Source organism: Macrobrachium rosenbergii, chromosome 11 (genome assembly GCF_040412425.1).
Source record: "Macrobrachium rosenbergii isolate ZJJX-2024 chromosome 11, ASM4041242v1, whole genome shotgun sequence".
Taxonomy (NCBI): Eukaryota; Metazoa; Arthropoda; class Malacostraca; order Decapoda; family Palaemonidae; genus Macrobrachium; species Macrobrachium rosenbergii.
In genome coordinates this window covers 8,294,825-8,312,564 of record NC_089751.1, presented here as the reverse complement: position 1 = coordinate 8,312,564, position 17,740 = coordinate 8,294,825, and the positions used below count along the sequence as shown (strand labels likewise).

General features: G+C 39.0%; 1 protein-coding gene across 5 annotated transcripts in view; it reads right to left on the bottom strand.

Annotated features, from left to right (window-relative positions):
* LOC136843119 (semaphorin-1A-like) overlaps positions 1-17,740 on the bottom strand; it is a 427,461-nt gene that overhangs the window by 190,178 nt on the left and 219,543 nt on the right. The gene's annotated exons all lie outside the window — the stretch shown is intronic.

Here is a 17,740-nt window from a genome sequence, read left to right as displayed (position 1 = left end):
CTAAAGCCTACTTTATTAGCAATTCCCATGCCATTTTTATAGGACACAGGGAGGTGGGTGGAATTATACAGCACGAGGAATGGCAATCACACATCGAGGGGAACGTGGATACGGAGACAAAAAAAAAAAAAAAAAAAAAAAAATACGGGTGAAGCCAGCACATACAAATTAATCGGGAGAGGGAAAACTGAATGTTATTAGCGTTATCGGTCTCCGAGAGTAATCCATTCTGTCAAAGCAAACAGGTACGATTCAGACAAGTCTTCTACAAATACCCAGAGCGAGTGCTTCCATCTAAAATTCTGATTTATCTTTGACGCAGCAGCATCTTTTCATGGACATCCTCCACAATCTCCCTCTTCCGCCGGTCCCTTCATTATAATCTCCGCCTCGGTTAATGTAGTAAAAACACCACTGCAGCAAAAACGCCTTCCACCGTGGTTCCCCCAAAACACAAGACAGTTTTTGTACATATTGATTAAGAAAACATGGGTAACACGGAGAGAGAGAGAGAGAGAGAGAGAGAGAGAGAGAGAGAGAGAGAGAGAGAGAGTATCTTAACGCACAAAAACGAAATACAAAACAAACCAGTAACTGACGCTGGACATCCACTAATAAATCAAGCCATCATGGGAAAATGGAGCCTGGGGGAAGCGTAGACAAGAAACAGGTCCTGGGAGTGATTATAACGACGATAGATCTCTCTGGCGAGGCTTTTAAAGATCTGCCCTGTTGCCAGTTTTACGAAAACAGGCTACTGACACGTGTGTGACAGACCTTTAAATGTCTTCGAGACAAACCCTGAGGCTATACTTATAAGATTTTTGGGGCTTTTGATTTCCAGGTACTTTAAACTCCGCCCTGCTCTCTCTCTCTTTTCTAAATCACGGCTTTTTTTTTTTTACATATGATCACCTTATCTATTTTGTCAGTAATATAGATGTACATTTATCATTATTACACAATTAGATACTTAAAAGTATTTAATTAATGCTATAGAAATAGGTGATATATTTCTTGTTCATTTTTCGAAATACGAATTAAAATAAACTTCTTTGTCGCCTATATATTATCTATAACGAGGAGTAACGATCATCTTAAGGTTTAAAAGACTACTTTTTTCAATCAAACTTTTTTCCACACCACCACTGAGAGTAAAAGTCAAGGTGCGTTTTGTTTATCGAGAGGAGAGGCCTAATATCTTTTTATATATAATTTATTCAGAAAACTAGTCATCAGAGCTATCAATGTTGATGACAAAACTGTCAACCAACTTGACAGCCACATCTTGCCGGGCATCCTCTTTTGAATTTTCTCAAGCCATTCTTCCAGTTTTCCGCCGTGACATTGTTCGATGCTTCCTGCACTAAAATTTTAAGGTCTGCCAGTTTGAACGTATTTCTTTTTCGCCATATAAGACTTCACTTGAGCCCAGTGTAATTTTGATTGACCCAAGTTTCGTCGAGATACACGAATTTCTGCCCTGACTCCTTGCGACGCTTCATCTCTCTCAAAAATCTTGACCGAGCTACAGTTACATCTTGCCTTTCCAAGAGAAATTTGCGCCCATCAACCTTCTTAAAGAGAGAGAGAGAGACAGAGATCTGTCTGTATACGAATGTTTATTTTCTCTTGCCAAACTTACTGTTATGCTTTATTTCATATTTCCTTGCTTACCAATTTATTCTTTACCTACGATGTTAAGAAATCAAGGTATATGTAGAAACGAGAAATGCCTCCAGACATAATAATACCGTGATGACCGTGACCACCGAAAGTGCTCCCTAGAGAAAATCTAAGCTGCTTTACCGTGGATTTAAACGCACGTGGATCCGTGTGAGGGCAACACCACCAAAATGAGATGCCATATTGATAGAAACTCTGATTTCGTTTCTTGTAATTGCTTAAAAAAACATTATCAATCGTGAACCTAAGTAATAGACTTGGAATTCTGCGTAACGAAAAAGGTTTTATTTGATATCTGCAATGGGAGAAATGATTTTATCTCGCTGTTGTTGTTATACATTTGGCATATATGCCTTACCTGCGAAGACCCAGACAACCACGCCAGAGAGATCTATACATTTTGGAAAGGGTATAGAAAGAAGCAGAGGACGACGACTCCAGATAACGTACTACACCAAGCATGAAGGACAATGGGATCTGAAAGGAATCGTGGGACCTGAAAGGAACCGGGGGATCTGAAAGGAATCGTAGGACCTGAAAGGAACCGGGGGATCTGAAAGGAACCGGGGGATCTGAAAGATCTGAAAGGAACCTGAGGATCTGAAAGGAACCGGGGGATCTGAAAGGAACCGGGGGATCTGAAAGGAACCGGGGGATCTGAAAGGAACCGGGGGGTCTGAAACGAATCGTGGGATCTGAAAGGAATCTTGAAATCTAAAAGGAATCGTAGGATCTGAAAGCAATCGTGGGATCTGAAAGGAATAGTGGGATCTACAATGAATCGGCGACGAGACCGGAGAGCAAAAGTGGAAGGATAAAAATGAGGGCCTTGGGAAACAGACGAGAAAAATTACGTGAAAGAAAACAAATCTAAATCTAGTCCGAAAGGTCACACATACATACTCAAATAGAAATATTACTTATTTTAATTACAAAATATACAACACACTGCCAATGGTAACAGAACTAAAGAAATTAAGTCAATGAAGTGGGTAAGAGGTTTTAATTCGTAAATATTCAAGAACATTCACCACAGTACAATATGAATGTTCAGTATAAAACATTCATTTAATCTCATCTGTTTATAAAATCAAGTACATATCAAGCACATAGTCCCTATCATCGCATAGCGAAGAATGACCTGAGATTATCCTAATACCTTGAAAGGTTCATGAGTTACAGCCAAGACTAAACTGAACTGCTTGGTCTTTTTAGAATATATATATATATATATATATATATATATATATATATATATATATATATATATATATATATATATATATATATATATATATATATATATATATATATATAATATACATAATATATATACATATATATATATATATATATATATATATATATATATATATATATATATATATATATATATATATATATATATATATATATATATATATATATATATATATATATATATATACTGTAAAAGAGAGAGATTAAGTGCTAGTGTGTACTTGAAATCATTCGCCCTGTATAAATTCCTGTATTACACACACTCTTGCATGCAATTACATAATCATTAATAATAAAAACTTATCTGCCTTCTCCAGACACATCACGATTAGAGAGAGGGGGTGAACGAAATTAGGGACGCCTTGCAGCACCAGTCAACATACCTGCAAACAAGGAAAATAACAATTACGATGTGTATCTCGATAATTATAAAAGATGAAAGGCTCCGTCCCCGCCTAACCCCAAAACCCACCCACCTCCTTCCCTCCTTGTTGACCGTCATTGGGGCGGCGTTATAAATAAACATAGAGCACCAGCGAGTGTTCAAAGAACAAATACATGCCAAGTTGAAACAACAACAACTGGTGTTGAACTACTCAATCAATCTATGCAAATAGAAACGCACAACGGAATGGAATATTTTGTTCACATGACAGAATTCATTTAATCATTCCGATGACGGACATTTCGCTGTCTCTGTAGTTCACAGCGACAATGGAGAGCATTATCGCCCTACCCCCACCCTCCCCCTCCCCTTCACCCACCCCCGGTCCACCCACAGAAAGAGACCGAAAACAATGGGCGAGTAATGAACGCCTTCCAAACATTTGACAGAAAAACTTATTCAACGGTCTCTCTTTTTTCATCCTGGAAACAATCATTACAAATATTTCATTATCGACTCGATTCAAGCACACTGCAGAGCGGCGCACAAAAATCAAGACATTCTGCATCGGCAGGAAGCGACGAACACGCAAAGGGAAGCTGTTGTTTGATTTAAGGGGACAAATGAGTAACTTTCAACAACAGCAGAATAGCAGCGCGCTAAAAAATAACATGAAACCTTCATTCGTTGACGTCAATGTTTATCAAAAGACAATAGAACCCCGAAAGTTCAACCGAGGTTGCAATGCATTACTTCCCTAAACAATCCACCTTGTATTTTAATAACTTTTTTTATATCTTTATCTATTTATCTATTTATTTATAACTTGTCTTTTCCTTTTCATTTCTAATACCTGATCTCTTCTTTCTGTATTTCCTATTATCTTCTGTAAATTCTTTAAAAGGAACTTCAAATTCTTTCGAAGACTGAATTTCAAGTCAATTGCTATATAAGCTTGTGCTATATGGATAGTTTTTTCTGAATAATAATAATAATAATAATAACAATAATAATAATAATAAACACCAAACTTGAATAGTATACTCGGTGATCCAAGTAATCTATGCCATTGTCAGAGAGAGAGAGAGAGAGAGAGAGAGAGAGAGAGAGTTACCAGGCCACATGGACGTGAACTGTCAATTTTGATTACCACACAAGCTAGCATCCGGTCAAGTACGATAACCTATCAATTGCAGCAAGGTCAGAAGGAATAACAAAGGTGATAAACGCAAATTATTAATAGAGTAAAATTATTTTCGTAAACAAAAAAAGTTTTCCACCCTAGTGTACAAAAGTCAAAACAATGATACACTATTACCAATATTTTGAATACTATGTCGTTTAAACGTCGAAATCTGCCTAATCAAGAAGAAACTATTTACTTACAATACTTGAGGACTTCATTTGCCGATCAAACAAAGTGCAAAACAATTCAGACTGGGTGTGCACAAAACTAATAAGTACCTTCTTGCATTATCGAAAACTTGGCCATTTCATTCCCTAAATAACATCAAAGAACCTATAAGGGATTACTCGACCAGCGAGACCATTATTATTATTATTCAAAAAGATTAAACTTTCATTAAGATCACGCCTTAAAATGGCCTCTACGCGCTGATATCAGCTCTTAAATAAATTTCAACAAGAAGCAGTGACAGATAATTCCAAGTTTCCTCCCAATCTTTTGCACATATCCTGCTACCTTCCCTGCTTCACCTATTCTGTGAGTGATCTCTTTTCACATTTTTCCATACTTTCTCTACTTAAAATATAAAACTAAGTTCAACTGGTTGCGGTTCCATTTCCATATACTGAAGTATGCCTAGTTTAACCAGACCACTGAGCATACCAACAGCTCTCCTAGGGCTGGCCCGAAGGATTAGATTTGTTTTACGTGGCTAAGAACCAATTGGTTACCTAGCAACGGGACCTACAGCTTATTGTGGAATCAGAACTACATTATAGCGAGAAACAAATTTCTATCACCAGAAATAAATTCCTCCAATTCTTCATTGGCCAGTCGGAGAATCGAAAGCGGGGGGCCAGCAGCGACAACGGTACCCCCCCGTCTAATGAGGAACTTCCAAACTTTAGTCTATTTATCATGGTATGATCGTCAACATAAATCATAAAACAATGGACATTTACCAGGTAACTGAGCGAATTATGATCCTGCCGACAACATGAATCATCAAACGATATACAATCACTACGTGACTGGGAACTAATAATGATCAAACTTCAGAAAACAAAGGACGAGAAGAGAAAGAAACTTAATAAGGAATTATAACACCTTCAAAAATGAAATCTCACGAACCTACATTATGTCAGTGATATGCAAAAAAAAAAATGAAAAAAAATTTAATAATTTCCTGATCGGACACACCCTCTGCAAAGGCCATCCATGTATGTGTGTTTTACTTCAAACGTGCATATCGAATTTGCATCTCCAACAACCGTGGGGACGCCCAACATACTGACTAACCTAACTTCCGTTCTGATTGCCTGATTGCAGAACGGTTGATAGTTTAAAAATATATAAGGCTTAATGGATCGTCTTCTAAACAAAAAAAACTACAAACCAAAATAAGACTCTGCCCTGAGCACCATTAGCTCTCCCGGAGGTCTCTCAATCTTCTTGAAAAACAAATGAACAAACTAACGGCAATGAGCGAACTACCAGCAACATGCAAGCTGGTTCCTGACTAAATTACCTTCTAATCTAATTTCAGTTAAAGGAAACGAACACGACGCGGGGCGAAGGCGTTAATCGAAATCAGCTTGTTTAAATGCTAATCAAACCGCCTTGGCAATACATATTGGCCAAGCCATCTAGGTCTAGCAGAAGCAGCAAGAAACAGCTGAGGCGGCAGCGCAGAGCTGATCCGAGTTGGCTGATCCCGATAGAGGGAGAGTGAGTCAGCGTATAAAGGCCCTCTGGCGGGGTGAGTATCGCTCCATTGAGAAGCAACCCCCACCCTTCCCCTGTCTTCTCCCCACCCCCACGATCTCAAGCTCTCTCAGAGCAACTTGCAAGTACAACCAACATGCAACAAACCTGCTGCAACGAATGAAGTCGGTACTTAAATGAGGGATGATTGGAAACTATTATTCCCAACTACGTCTAAAGCCTTATTACTGACTTACCAAACTGATGTTAACTTGGCAGAGAAGGAGGGAATCTTATGAATATCTTACGAATGGTTTCACCTCAGCGGAGTGAGGATTACTCCGCAAAAGGCCTCCCGTTTTGATAATGTACATTTTCACTGGAAAATCAACACTCTTATGTCTAGTTTTTCTTTTTCGTCACACTAGCTGCAACCCACTGCACTAGTCTTGCAACTAAGTACACAATGCACTGCTTGGATCAACATACTGGCAAGCAAGACGCATTACCAGAGAGAGAGAGAGAGAGAGAGAGAGAGAGAGAGAGAGAGAGAGAGAGAGAGAGAGAGAGAGAGAAATTGGGGGACAAAAGTACATTAGCATGCCTATAAAAAATGATCCGCTTCTCAGATTTCTGCAGGGCAAACACCAAGCAACTGCAAGAAGAATCAATCCTACATAGCCACGCGGGCCCGGACTGAACAGGGGAAGGTCTGCACAAACACCAGGTGTAAAGAGACGATGGGTCCAGGCCTCCACAAAAGGTAACTGCTTCCATCTTTCAGGAGTCACTGCGCCTCTCGACCATATGGGAGAGAGGGGAAGATCAATGATGATAAAGCTGTGGATGACAATTAAGTCGAGGAACACCGACAACAAGTTTTCTGAAGATAACACAGTAAAAAAATATACAAAGAATAACAGAGCCAAGTTATACACTGAAATTAATAACGGATAGTTTAAATAGATATTTATGACATTCTCTATTACTGAATTCTTGAAATTCAATGTTCAAGATATTCACGCGGTTGGTTCACTCTTGGAAGAGGTTATGTTTTAAAACAACGATCCAAAACCGTTATTGTCTACAACTCCCAATGACACAAACAATAAACAAAATCACGTGGAAGATCATCACACCTTCCCCCCCCCCAACTCATATTGCCCATCCCAACCCCTCTGGCAGCACTTTTTCGATACATAAACGAACATAAAAAGTTAATAAACCTCACGACCACCATTAGGGCTCCCGATGAGAGAACAATGTAGCAGAAGCAGGAACAACCCATATAAACATTCTTTCCTGCGGTTATTAATGATGGAGATGTGATGGCCAAGACAAAGAGGGGAGTTGGCATTGAATTCTTAAAGTGGTTTCTTCAAGATCGCAGATAAAAAAAAAATGAACACCAATAACCATCAAATAAATACGACATTTTTGCTGTAGTTAAAAAAAAAATGGCACAAAAACTGCACCAAAATAAGATTCACTTGACTTGATCCGAGCAAACCTTAAAACTCGCAGCCCCCTGGAAATGCAATAAATAAGAAATAATCCATAAACCAAAGCAGAAACCCCAGCAACAAACGACAGCCCCCACCAAGAAGAGCACTCGACCGAAACAAAACGATATTCGAGGACCGAGAGCACAAGAGCATGTCCAAGCTATGAATGAAGTTGCATAGAAGACATAAATACACCGTTAGGACAAAAGTTACGTAATTACACGAATCAAACAGTCATCGCCCGGCTCCCCATCAATATCGAATACACAAAAGGTCCGTAACTTCAAGATAACACCGTCAGGACATTATAATATATCAATTGGGCTATAATTTCCGAATGGAAGGTATTCGTGACTCCTCACAATACAATAGCGTGGAAATGATTAGGCCACCAGAACTATATCCATCACAGGGGAGGGGAGGGGAAGGAGTCACAGAGAAAGTCAGTGCACGCTACGACGTTTGGTTGACAAAAGAAAAGCTGGCTGATTAAAAATACAAAAATTAATCATTCTCAAACAGAATAACGACACCAAAATGCAATACACCCAAAAAGATATAATTCCGGCAACACAAAACGTCAACAACAACATAAATCATGAAATATATGCAAATGACTGGGTACCTACTCAGGAAAGTGGAGTATGATAGTGTTAAAATTTAAGCTCAGATACCCTACACAAAATTATTCAGTCAGCCCTAACCATAAACAGCAAAGACAGTCCAACCCAGAGTCGCCCTATGACGAAGAAGTATCAAAGAGCATAAAAGGGTGAACTGAAAAAAAGGAGAAAATAAATGTAACAAAAGAAGACTTAGCCAAATCAAGGGCCATAATGGCTGATACCATCTTCCTTCTTCCTTAATCCTACTGCCTGATTAGGACGCCCTAGACAGGTATCAGTAGGAGAGTTGAGGAAGTTAGACATTCGCATGACTCATTCTCCCATGTGACTGACTCATTTTGACCAATCAATCGCCTGCAGTGTGTCACGGAGGGGAAAAAATAAAAAAAACCCTCACACGATCCAGAGAGTAGCGCGTGATTTATGACCTGCCCCAAGACAACTCAGTCTTCAAGCTCGAGATTAAAGAACATTCATTTCTCTCTCTCTCTCTCTCTCTCTCTCTCTCTCTCTCTCTCTCTCTCTCTCTCTCTCTCTCTCTCTCTCGTAACGAATACATACTGCAACCAAACAATACAATAGTTTAACCTTCAAAATAAAAATAAAGCTGAAACTTCGATGATAATGCAGGGCGTGTGAAAACCTAAAAAGGGTCTCGAATAAGAAAAAAAAGGATGACGTTATACTGGAACGAACGAAAATGTTCCATAAAACCATATATAATGATAACAATGACGACAAAAGTATAGGGCGTGTGTAAACCAAAAAGGATCAAATGGGAGAAAACAAGAGACAAAAAAATTATATATTTTCTGTTTCAGAACAATGGGAGAGAGAGAGAGAGAGAGAGAGAGAGAGAGAGAGAGAGAGAGAGAGAGAGAGAGAGAGGGGGGAGAATGGTAGGGGAATTACTAGATATGCACAGTAAATTAAACCTAAAATGAGAGAGAGAGAGAGAGAGAGAGAGAGAGAGAGAGAGAGAGAGAGAGAGAGAGAGAGACGATGTCCAGTAAATAAAACCTAAAATGTGTGAGAGAGAGAGAGAGAGAGAGAGAGAGAGAGAGAGAGAGAGAGAGAGAGAGAGAGACGATGTCCAGTAAATAAAACCTAAAATCTAAAATGTGTGTGAGAGAGAGAGAGAGAGAGAGAGAGAGAGAGAGAGAGAGAGAGAGAGAGAGAGAGAGAGAAAATAGGGCGAAGCGAGGAATTACTAGACATGCCCATTAAATCATACCTAGCACGATAATCAATCAGCACTGGCATATAGCCATTGTCGCCGTATGATAAAAACAGAATCCGTTCAGCCACGGCACAAAAAAACACCCGATTGGGACCCATTCGAACACAAGTTAAATAATACCTAATGTTCGTCGAATTACGGGGAGGATAAAAGCGCGCTCGACGCTTCCTCTGAAATATCGATGCGCCCTTTGAATGAAGCTATCGAAAACATTTTCCACTGTGAATGACAAGCAGATCAGTTGCTGATCAATTATCATTAATGTCGGGGAAAAAGTGACATGCATGATATACGAAATGTTAATTTGGGTCAAAATGTTGAAAAACATCCGCCGTCATTTCAGACTGTTCACCTTTAATCGTACATCCCCGAAATGCCACATACGGCAACTAATTATATGAATTATATTCATCAGGAGAATACTACAATTAATAAAGGGTATCATTTCTGAAACGGAAGTGACGCATGTTGCACTGATGAGAAACGCGCAACCGAGTTCCAGCGATCATGACAAACATTAAATGTTTACTTTCGTTTTGGTTAACAACTTTATCGAATACATTTTTTTTTCTTTTTCGTCGACATAATCCAATGGTCTTACCTAGTACTCAAGAAACAATTGCGCTCTCAAAGACAATAACAGCTTCTCTATATTCCCCATAAAATTCAATGTCACTGTCATACCTCAAACTTTTACTTTCGTATAAAACAAATTTAAAAATACTCATTAGTACCGATAACAAACTTTAACAGCAGTGGAATCTCTAATTAAGAATTGTATTATTTACTAAATTTACGTGTTACATAATAGCATTAATAATCAAGCTGAGGGAGAACACCCTGATCTGCTATTGTGTGTGTAAAAAGAGAGAGAGAGAGAGAGAGAGAGAGAGAGAGAGAGAGAGAGAGAGAGAGAGAGAGAAACTGTTCAAGGTGACCTTATACATGGCCAAGTTTGGTTACGACGCACTAACGTGCGAGCGGTACAACATCATGTGCCGTACGTCATCCGATATTCGTAAAACAAGACGGGGAATAAAAAAAAAAAAGATATTGCAAGTTTCGCAGTAAATCAAATCGGAGACTGATTTGGATCGTGTGACGAAGTTCGCCGGACACCTGGTAGAATCTGCTGACAATCGACACCACAAGAGAGATGTATGGTGTGTTGTTTCAGTGGGGCAGCTTCTCTCTCTCTCTCTCTCTCTCTCTCTCTCTCTCTCTCTCTCTCTCTCTCTCTCTATTCTCCAGCTGATCCTTCCTTGTGAAAAGATATCGAGAGGTTTTGGAATAAATGTAACTGTTTGGAACAATACTAAAACACTGAGAGTGAAATCATTTCTCACCTTTTATAAATATAAAGGGGAGAAATGGACAGCCATATATATAAGAAGTTATACTGTAACCGCTGAAAGCGAATAAAACCAGTTCGCAGATATATAACGCTTTCCTTGTTCAAATAAGCGTGGGCATGCGAGAAACATTAGGTAATTATGTGTTAAAATTTTCATTCGTTTCACTAATGTTATGTTCTCCTGGCTCAAGGGGAGCTTCCATAATTCATTACAATTTGTCAGACCTTCAGCAACTGGCTGTTCAACTCGGCCTTCTCCTCGGGAGGAAGAAATTATGAATCACCAAGGTATTATGTGACTCAAAGGTATATCAATTTTTGGTTCGTCTGGTGGTTAATAAGTTATTGTGTCACGAAATGTTTATTATAAAACGTATTCAAACATTTATAATTACAATTCAGACCATAGCCTTGTTAACAACGTTTGGCAATACCCTTTGCGATGAATCACAAATAACGACAAAATGTTATAACGACAATCTATACAATCAGCTCAAATTACAATGGCTACTAAAAGTGTTGAAGACTATTGCATAAATTTAGAAAGAGAAACGAAGAGCTTTTAGGGAGTTTCAAAGTCAGTCAAAATCTCTCAGCTAATGAGCGATAAAATGTCAATATGTGTAGAGCAAACAAGATGAGAAAACAGTGCATAAGCACTTTGTTGACCAACTGTGTAAATTCATAAAAGACAAAAGCAATATAATGAAGCTACAATAAAAAAAAAAACAGAAAGAACTAAATCAACTTACAAGATTTGCTTCATTACCGCAATTTCAAAGTAAGTTCAATTTTCTATAATAACTGCTTGATATCACCCCTTCATCTAAGATCAATTTGAAAGACGGTCTTCATGGAACTATGGTATCAAACAGCTACGTTTCTCACATTCATAATCTATCAGAAAAGGGGAAAACCCGTATAAAGGGGATTGCCATACGTTATTAACAAGGCTTTTGTCTGACTTTTAAATATCTTAATAGGTTCTATAATCAATTTTTCTTGATAAAATCATTTATTAACTATAAGAACTAAACACTGATATCTCAGCAATATCCACAAGATTTGGAAATGAAAGGAGTTCGGAAACAAATCCGTCTTGATCAATAAATGGGAACTTCTGGCTTCAGCACACAGACAAATATCCACGTGGAAATACAACCGAGACTTGTACATTCACGACACAGTAGATAACATGTCCAAGAGCAGTTAAACTGATCGGTTTTAAGATGAAATAAAATGCAGCGCACTTAAAGCGGGCTTATCCTAATCTGTACTTAGCACGAAGAGCTTTCCTCAGGAAGAAACGATCAAACTGGCGTCAATAGGAAGAACTAAAACACAGGTAGAAGTAACTTGGGAGGATCATCTCCTGCTGGCGTTCTGCCTTTGAAACATTCCATCGACCAATCTCTGAACGAGGAAACTAATCTGAAGGAAAATAATCTAATTCTGGTGAAAAGAATGGAAATTAACATTTCACCTTCGGTATTAATACATCCCCTTGAAATTTCTATCCCCCACATAACCTAATTAACGACGAAAACAAAAATAAAGAAGATTCCCGCCGAAATCCCGGAGCTTGTTGCTACCGAGTAACAAATTACCCTGACACCCCCGCCAGCCACCATACGCACATTCCGGCCTCCCCCTTTGGGTTATAAGCGGAGGTTTGTCGTTCTTTAAAGTTGAATATTTCATCTTCGACCTTCTTGCCTCCATCTCCGAGGGCCATATAAGTGTCAGTGGCTGAACTAACTAAAGGCGAAATTATTTACGAGGGACGATACATGCGACACTAACAAACTACTGTGAAAAATAAATGGAAATGTCACGCGAACGTGACTCAAAAGGCAACAAATGCCTGAGGAAAAATGTCCAAATAGACCATATATATCAATTAAGATATCTGCCCTAGAACTCTTCAAAACTTGGAGCTTTTCGGCTCTAACCTTTGAGGATCTTTACGTCTTTTATGTACACACAATTGATTGACATTTCTGAAACTTAGGTTGTCGAACCAACCACTGTGGTATTTTCAGCCATTCGACGATAAACGCAATGAAAAGAGGGGGTTGGAGTGATTGGACTCAATGAAAGAGAGATCCAGAAAATGACAGAAATAAGACACTAAAGGTGGAACTGGGAGAAAATCCAACAGTTGCACTATGAATAACAGATCTCTTCAACAGCAGTAAGACCTCAAAATATCTCAACGGTTTCTACGAAAATCCGTCTTCACGACCGAAAAGTGCACAACCTGTCATTTTTTCCTTGCTCAGAGGAGTTAAATAGGAGCTTCTTTGCCCGACTTAGCTCGCTTTGCTTGGTTACACGCAAATAACAAGCAGTCAAAACCCCTAAAGTATACACATCACCACCCAGACATCGCTTAAAAATACAGCTTCGGCTTTGGAGCATAGCAAATGTCAGTGAGTGACGTCATTGCTATGCTTTACAGTAATAATGGCATGAATTCTGCTCTCACCAACAGACCAGTTACACAAACGGAACTTTCTTCATACTCCAACTGTATATTCAAACCTTTGCCATGTTTCCCATAGAAAACTTCAAGTTAAATTCTATTCGTCTGGCAACCCGATTCATTTCTCGAAAGATGATGGAGGAGGAGGAGGAGGAGGAGGAGGAGGAGGAGGAGGAGGAGGAGACTAAGGTTATAGGGTCAGTACACCAGTCAAGCCATCACCCTTAGTGGTGAAGGTCAATAATAAACAAATGCAGCAGGCAGCTATCACCTCTAAAAAGTAAAAGAATACAGGTACAGAACTGTTGATAGCAATGAGCAAAGTATGTCGATGTTCTCGGTAAAGATTAGAATACAATACAGAATCTAAGCCAGAGGCCAAGCGCTGGGGCTATGAGGTCATTCAACGCTGAAACGGAAATGGACAATGAAAATGTTTGAAAGGTGTACCATGAGAAAAAAAAACTCGCAATTGTACTACGAATCAATGGTTAGGAGAGGATGGAAAGTCAGACGGAAGAAAGAAATATGAACGGAGGTACTGTAAACGGAATGAAAGGGGTTGCAGCTAGAGGCAGAAGGAATACAACAAAGAACCTCAAGTAATGCCTACAGTGATGTTCTTTGTAAATATCAAATCCTAGTTAAAGGTTTGACGTAACGCGTGAGGAGCGAGATACAAAATAAGAGCCATTAATTACAAGGCCCTTCATCGATCCTCTACAAATGCTACATTGTCAACATATGGCAAGGAGACGCCCCACATTTAAAAAGAGGAAAAGAAGAAGACCGCTCTGGAGAGAAGGGTACTTGAAAGTAATAAACGAAAGGAAATGACGGGAAAATAGTTTTGGGAGGAAAAGGGTGGAAGAATGAGGGCAGCATGAGAAAGGTCCCCAAGTTATTCCTTCCAGCCACCACTATTGTCTCGAGAGGGACACCAAACTTCGCACACAAACTTGACTTGATTGCCGCACCGCTCAAAGTTAGACTCGCATTTATTCATGGTCACAGTTCGGTATAACTTAATCTGGGATTAAGGTACTGTACTACGAAAAAACCGGTGCAGAGGCAATGTTAGAATCACGGAGGCTTACCAATGATAAGCCGGTGCGTTATAAATATACATGCATACATACATACATACACATATATATACATACATATACACACACAATTATACGAGTATATATATATAATGTATTTGTATGTATAACTGAATCACGAAAATATGGAACGTGATGGATATATAAATAAAGATAAAATCAGTTTCCTTCGTGGATTTTATCTTTATTTATGTATGTATATATAACGTACCGTACCGGGTTTATCATAGTCAACCTCCGTGATTCTAACATTGCCTCTGCTGCTGCGGCTTTTTCGTGTGTGTGTGTGTGTGTGTGTGTGTGTGTGTGTGTGTGTGTGTGTGTGTGTGTGTGTGTGTATCATACATACATATACACATATATGAATGTCTTTTACTGTCATACCACAGTATAATATGAAGATAAAAGTATATATATATATATATATATATATATATATATATATATATATATATATATATATATATATAATATATAATATATATATATATACAGTATATATATATATATATATATATATATATATATATATATATATATATATATATATAGTCACACTTGAATGTAGCATATTGTTTGTTCCCTTGCATGCAACTCATTCAGTTCACTCCTTTATTTTACAATACGTCAAACAAACAACGGAGGCGAGAGATTAATTTCCTGCATATGTCGTCTTCTTCGGGTACAACAGTTTTCTGCCGAGAAAGAAAATTTGCATTCCGTCAAAAAAAAAAAAAGTGGAAATTATTATTTCTTACCTGAAGTTCAACTGTTTCCAAGAACTAACATGTCACATGCGACGAACCTTTCAGAGGGAATTAGCAAAAGTCAAGATGAAATTTTAGAGAGAATATGAATCGTTTCAGCCCAATGCAATGGGATAAGGATTACCTCGCTCAGGCCAACCCGTTCCAAAGGTATACTGTGCATTTTGACGGAAAAATGTCCAGTCACTTCTACACCTCTGTCTTTCTCCTCCTTTACTTTCTCTCCACCACAGCTGCAACCAACAACAACCAACTATCAACTAGGCACATAATTCAATGCTTAGGTCAATGGAGAGAACACGTCCATTCCTCCCTACTTGTCCAGGTTCCCCATTGGTGCGCCACGAGAGAGAGAGAGAGAGAGAGAGAGAGAGAGAGAGAGAGAGAGAGAGAGAGAGAGAGAGAGAGAGAGAGAGAGAGAGAGAGAGAGCTTTATTGTTCCTTGTGCGCGAATTGGAATACGAGCACTTTCTTGTAACTGTAAGGGAAATCTCCATTTTCTAATATCGGTATATCTCTCTCTCTCTCCGCAACCAACATAATTTGACCACCAACAAATACTGAATAAACTACTTAGGTTAATACTGGAATATCGAATATTTAAGCAATGTTCTCACCCCATTCCTTCACTCCGCAACGTTCCTAGGTTTGTGAGCCGATCCTTACCATGTGAGAGAGAGAGAATTAAGTATACCTTAGTTTAATTTAACCAGACCACTGAGCTGATTAACATCTCTCCTAGGGTTGGCCCGAAGGATTAGACTTATTTTACGTGACTAAGAACCAATTGGTTACCTAGCAACGGGACCTACAGCTTATTGTGGAATCCGAGCCACATTATAAAGAGAAATGAATTTCTATCACCAGAAATAAATTCCTCTAACTCTTCATTGGCCGGTCGAAGAATCGAACGCGGGACCAGCAGAGTGCTAGCTGAGAACGATACCCACCCGTCCAATGAGGCACTTGAGAGAGAGAGAGAGAGAGAGAGAGAGAGAGAGAGAGAGAGAGAGAGAGAGAGAATTTTCAATTATCAGGCCGAATGCCTTTTATACTGTGCACCAATACAAATAAACCAACCGGTATACAATGGGTTGACTGAAGAGTGAGAAGTGAGATGGCCACAGATAAGAAGAGCCTTCTCCTACCAACCCTTGCCTACCTTCCTCCGCCCTTCTCACTCGCCACACCAAGTAAGTCATCCGGTGTCTGGTGCTCTAAATCTGCTCTCAAGGGGCTACTTGAGACCGCCGGGATTCGAGGGCGACTTCCAAATGAAATAGCGAAGCTAATAAATCAAAGAAACAATATCTATGTTCGCCGTCATTCTTAAAAAATACAGTTCGTTTCATGACTGCGCCAACACTTGTATTTCGACAAGGTAAAAATGACACAACCTTCCGAGTGATATATAGCCCCCAAAAAATTAATTCTCTCAACGGAAAAAAGTAACGTAAAACGTTTAAAATTCGGGAGGCTGAAAGCGGCCCACCAGAACTCAAGGACAGGAGAACTGGAAAGGCTTCCTCGAATGAAAAACTGCCCCAAAGGGAATGAGAAAACTCGGCTTCCGGTGATATATCTTTCCCTCTCTTTGACTAAAATCATCACCTGTCTCTTTTTTTTTTTTTTTTTTTATCGGTGAGAGAAATACACATAGTCTTATGGAGAATGGGAAATCAGCAAGATATATATATATATATATATATATATATATATATATATATATATATATATATATATATATATATATAAAATCTTGTAATTAGCGATGCAAAGCTATCGTATTACCGGATCATTCTGAATCAAGAGAAGAACGACACTGTTAAACCTCTCTTTATGCCTACCGCCATTCACGCCTACCATACCAGGCTAAAAAGAGAGGAAGGGCGGGGAGGAGAACTGGCTTCAAAAACGATACAACAAAACCCGACGGAAACAGTAATGATACTCTATTCACTTTGATTAAGTTGGCGTGAACGCCCCTTCAAGGACGGGGTCAAATAACATCGTCTATTTTATGTAACGATAAACAATAGGAACAACGCGGAATGACAAGTATCGGTTTACTCAGATGGCAAGGAAGAGAAGGAAAAGAGGAGGAGGAGGAGGAGGAGGAGGAGGAGGAGATAGAGGAATGAGATAGCATCTGTAACGAACAACAACAAAAAAAAAAAGGTAAAGACGGGGCGACACACAGTGGAAAAACTCCGACCATAGTCAGCTTTTCTTTATGACACCATTAACTTCAACCTTTGCATACTATATTATAATGCTAAGGAGCTTCCTATCATCCCGCGGAAGGATGTGGGGAACGAGTGCGAAAATCTGGATGGTAATCCTATGGAAATTGGGGGAAAATGTTGCTCCCGTTTCACGGCAGACGTCCCACATCGTCACGGTCACCTTCCTCTCATAATACATCTGCCGGCAAAA